Raw genomic sequence first — 5,954 nt, 5'->3', positions numbered from 1 at the left:
ATGGGCTAATTTGAAAACTTTTAGCAGCCTCTCCGGTGTAGGCACTCTCTCTGTTACATGATATCTGGCCCTGGGGTTATTAGGACAGGGGGATAGTGACCTGAAGTACAAAAGCCTGATAAAGGAGATGACTGAATTATGGGCTCTGGATTGGTTGGTTTGCATTTGAAAGCTGTGCTCAAGGGAGAGTTGCATATTATCTCTAGGAATTGGCTAATCCTGGGTGGGGCAGTCCTTCCAAGCTCAGCAAGCCCTCCATGTCAAATCATCACAAAACAGAACACTAAAAGACATGGTTCAATCACATAGATGCAAGACTGCAATTCAGAAGCTGTGGCTACCCGGCACATAGGTCTGGTCTACTGAATATAGCCCAGAAAGTCCTAAGATATTATAAACAAACATGAAAGGAGGCCAAAAAGACCAAAATACTACTCAGGAAACCGATTATGAGGCAAGAAGCAGACTAAGCCTTGAAGCACTGGTACTGACTTCATGACATCCCAGCATTTGTGCTGAATGAAACTCTAAACTACTAATATAAAGCTTTTCTTGAGACTAGTAGCTTCAGAGGAGCAGATGGGAACAGCTGAAAAACATTAGATGAGAAGGGTAAGAGCACAGAGAGGGGGAGCTTTAAAAAATGTCCCACTTGAGAAGAGCCAACAAATTAAGATAACAAAATGAGAGATGTGAAGATAGCTGGCTAAAAAGAAACTACTCAGGAGATGAATTAATTGCAGATAAAATTTAAAAATGGAGCAACCCTAAAATGAGTTTAAAATAAGTGTTTAAAGTCCTCAGAGAGGCAAAGGAAGGAATGTTCTCTATTGAAAAAGAAATTATATGAGTAGAAAAATAGTTACTAATCCTAGAAAACATATAAGTATCTAAAAACACACAAAACTGAAAGGATAACTGTAGAATCAACAAAATTAAGGAAAGAAGAAAGTGGAAGAAAGAACTGAGATCTGGAGAGTTCTTGAGAACCCTATTTAATAGTTTCATAGGATACTAGCAAAGGATAATAGAGGAATGTTGGAAGAGCATATTGAAAAAGATAATGACAAAGAAAGTATAATATATGTAAAAACATTGATAAGGAAATGATTAACCCATAGTTTACCAATTTATCAAAAATTAGAGGAGAAAAGAGAAGCCAAAAAAAATCTCTGATGAAACAAAACCGTGAACAAAGATGATTCATGGAACTCCAAATACACTGTACTAACAATAAATGTAAATGGATTAAATGCACCTTAAAATTAAAAATTAGAAATCATTGGCTTAGTTATAAAAAAATCAGTTATTAGCTGCTTATCATAGACAATTTTACACACACACACACACATACACACCAGTAAATTTCAAAATTATAAAGATAAAGATATACTGGCATATATGAACCAAAAAACTTAACATAGCAGTATCTGTCAAAATAGGAAATGAAGAAAACCGTTAATATGAATAAAGCACATAAACCAAAATTCTTAAAAAGACTATAAAAATCATAAATTTGTATATATTTAAACAACATGAACTTCAAAACATTAAAAAACTGTAAAACACAGATTACAAAATAAATTGACAAAATCACAATTATAATGAAAGAATCTAAGACCTCTCTCAGAAACTATATATTTGGAGACTATATAGAAGATTTCAGTGAGACATATAACATGCTTGGGCTATATGTATAGTATAAATATACATATATAGTACTACATATATGTACATTGTAGTACTACATGTACATATATGTAGCACTACATATATGTACATTACATGTGTAGCATTACATATATGTACACATGTACTACATATATGTAGTATTACATACATGTACATTGATACTATGTATTAGTATGTGTGTATATACTATATATAGTATTAATGAAATACATATAGTACCTATGTACTATACATACATATATACTATTAATACATATATAGTACCTATGTACCTATGTACATAAACATGCATATATGTACATGCATATTCAATAAATACATATGTATATAGAGTACATATATATAGTACATATACTATATATGTATGTACTATATATAGTACCTATATATATATTGTATACATTTTTCTGCAACCAACAGAGAACCTAAGAAGAATGCATATTCTAAATCATGCATGCAACATTATCAAATATTTATAAAATTAACTATAGAACTTTGGGCTCCAAAATGGTGGAATAGAAACAAACTGGCTTCACACCCCTGGACAGAAAAGCAAAAACCAAATATACAGCAAAAAGGATATGGATAGATAATATAAAAATATGTGAATTGAGACAACTAAAGGTCAAAATGTGTGTGTGAGGGGAATGGTGTTAAAGTGAAGAATTTTTTTTTTATTTTATTATTTTTTTAGTTTTTTTACTTGGAGGAGTATCTGAGTTGCCGTAATTTACTGGTAGCGTATCCATCCGGATCTGCAGCAACATCAATCCTTGATTCCTCAGAAAAAAGGATTCAAGTGAAGGATATAAAGCAAAAAAAGAGACAGAGGCAAGTTTTAGAGCAAGAGTGGAAGTTTATTTTAAAAAGCCTTTAGAACAAGAAAGAAAGGAAAATTTGCTTGGAAGAGACCCAAGTGGGCACCAGAAGGTCAACAACAGAAAAGGGCAAGTTTAAATTTTATCCTAGGACTTTATAGGCTTGCCTCTTTCCCAGGATTCTTCCCTTATGATGGGCTTCCCGCATGCTCAGTGCCCTTCTAATCCTGGGAATTGAGCACGTACACTGTGTCTAGGCAGTGGTACATGCCCATCTAATGCTTTCTTCCCTTTTCCAGTGGAATGCACCCAGAAGATCATACTTCACCATTTTGTCTCTTAGTGCGCATGCCCAGGAAGTTTTTTTTCTTTGGCATCTGCATTCCATTAACACTTTAATGTTAATAGCTGTGGATCATCTGGAGATAATCTCTCCCTGATGCCCTGACTCCTGTCAGATTATTATTAGATAGGCCGTGTGATAATTGTTGAACCATCACCTGATATTCCTAGAGGGAGGTGGAGGGGCAGTGGTAGGGGAGAGCCCTCTCCTGCCCTGCTCATGACTATCTAACTATCTGCATGCCTCATATTTCAAATATAAAGAAAAGAAAAATATTTAAGATGACAGATATCCCAAGTACACTGATTTGATCTTTACAAATATATGAATGTATCAAATTATCGCATATATCCTAAAAACAACTATATACTCAGTCTCAATCGTAATTATTTAAAATATATTATCTGATCACTAAGCAATTACATTGAAAATTAACTATTTACAAATAGTAAAAAAACCTAAGAAAACAAATCCCAAACAATAAGACTTAAAATTAAACAATGTTTTATATGTTTATATATATATATTCATACATACACACACATGCATACATATGTATGCTGTAGATATTTATGTAACAAAATTACCTATAACTTTCTATAAGAAACTGAACCATATGGTATAATGTTAGCATTTTAATATTTTTTAAGTAAGAAAATAATACATATATGCTTGATTTTTTTTTTTCATTTCTTTTCTATTCTATTGCCTTTTCCCCCCAATAGAAGTAGCCATTATACTGAGGTCAATATTGTTGTCGATTTTTCTTTTCCAGCTAGTTCTTTCTGTATTATGTATGTATGTATATATATGTGTGTGTATATATATATATATACAAAATTGCATTTTAGGTCTGGGGTACATGTAAAGAACATGCAGATTGTTGCATAGGTACATACATTGCAATGTGTTCTTTCTGTGTTTTGAGGAAACAAAATATTTTATTTAGAATTTTATCTGAAACAAAACAATGAGTAATAGCATAGAAAACTGAGGATTTACCTTCTTTAGAAAGTGTTTAATTTGTCCTTTGTAGGTCACAGTATAATATAAAATGTTTAAATTGCACAATGATCTAGACAATTTAATGTGTTAATTATTTTTCAAATTAGAAGTGCCAAAAAGCACATTTTAATCTTGGCTTAAGCAGAAAATATAGCATGCTAATTGTTTTTAGGCATCCAATGATATAAGCTTTTTGGGAAAGGTAGGGAACTGGACAAAACTTGCTAATAGTTGAATGGGTAAGTACTAAATAGTCTTACAAAGATGTCATAGTATCAAGAAATGACATATAAAATAAAACTATTATACATTTATTTAGGTATTATTTAATTAAACACTGGGCAATAATCAAAAGTTTCAGTGCTGGTGCTTTTATGTTGTGTGATATTGGACACTAAGATCAAGAAGGCTGACATTTAACCTCATTTTTTTCAATCAAGATCTTCTGGAGATCCTTCCCTTACATTCTTAGCTATCTTTAGTCTTCTGAGAAAAGATTGAAAATAGAGTAAACTTGTAATTTAGACCATACACCTTTATTTTCTATACTTTTCCTCACTTTTTGGTCCTTCTTCCTAGGTCCCCCAATTCTACTTCGGACAATCCAAATTATTTCAGAACTCCCATGGGGTTCTGATCTTTGCTGGAGACACTAATAGGGTGATGTTTGTTAAGATACTGATAATCATGCATTACCTCTCAACCAGATTTGTAACTTAACATTTGTGGAAAAAACACCTCACAATATAGTTTCTCTTTTTCTGTTTTAGAAAATTATAACTCTTTTGAAAATTTTATATTCCAGCATTTTCTCTTACTTATCCAAGAAGCTGTTTTATTCTTTGGAAGGATTAAAAGCCAACAAATTAATGCTGGCACTGAGGCATAAGGCCAAAATGAAATCAGTATTTTCATAGTACCAATAATATTATGGGCAAGTAAAGTATGAAACAGAAATGGAAAATAGAATCACCATCCACTACAGATCCTGAGAGTACTGGCACATTTGGTAAACGTGAAAAGAAGTGTAGAAAGGCAGTGCCCAATGAAAGACAGTGCCCAGTGCTTTCTGAACAAAAGGTGGCTTTTTGCATTATTATATATTCCATCCTCCAAAGTCCTACATGTTGCTTTTATGTAACTGTGTGTGTATATATATTCCACTCAGTAAATATATCTTAGTAATTAATCCCCACCATCGATGAAAATTTGTTTTCTAATATAAGTAGCCTATGAGTGTTTTCTCTCTGGATTAAAATTAGATGTCCGTTTTATGTACCTTTCCTTTGTTTTTGGAAACCTCTAATCTTAATTACAACAGTACATACAAACTGATTAATGATTACACAATCTTACTTCCAGCTGTGGCAAAGGCCAATATCAGCTAGTTGAATTGCCTTTTACTCACTTTAGATTACACTGTTGGGTCCTTTTACAGTTTATCAGTTCCTAGGATCTTTCTTCTAAATTAAGAAATAAATTGCCTTTCTCAGGGAGATATCATATACCCTGAGGGGAAAACTATCTTTTACTAACTACAGTATTTCCATGTGGCAAGAACCTCCTCTATGAGTTGCAACTGACAAACCAATGGAATCTCAGCTTTTCTTCTTTTTTTCTGTCTCCTTTTCACATTTGAGAGAATTTTATATATCTTCCTGTCTCAAAAACTCAGATTCATTACAAAGCATATTTTTTGGCTGTTTTATTCTGCAATTGTGGATAAGATATTCTAAAATTCTTTTCACACAAATGCAGAAATATTTAAAAGAATTTTCATAAAAATGGAATTATCCCCAAATATACTACATCAATATGTTCATTTTTCGCACGCTGAATATAAATATTATAAGCCAGTATGTCCCTGTGAATAAGTAAAGGCTAAGTCTTATTTTCAAAACATATTAGTCAAATTAATGTACTACGACTCATTGAAATTTTATATGTGCGACTCTACCTCTTCAAAGTATACAGACATTACTAATCCATGTAAAATCTCTACATTCTTAGAAATGTGCACATATTCATTAATGTATTTTAGCAGATGTTGAGCAAACCTTTGAAAGTAATATATCTTAAGTAACATTCTTAGACCA

The sequence above is a fragment of the Sapajus apella genome, unplaced genomic scaffold (assembly GCF_009761245.1).
Source record: "Sapajus apella isolate SASKATOON/1434 unplaced genomic scaffold, GSC_monkey_1.0 scaffold27, whole genome shotgun sequence".
Classification (NCBI taxonomy): Eukaryota; Metazoa; Chordata; class Mammalia; order Primates; family Cebidae; genus Sapajus; species Sapajus apella.
This window is presented reverse-complemented; position numbering follows the sequence as displayed.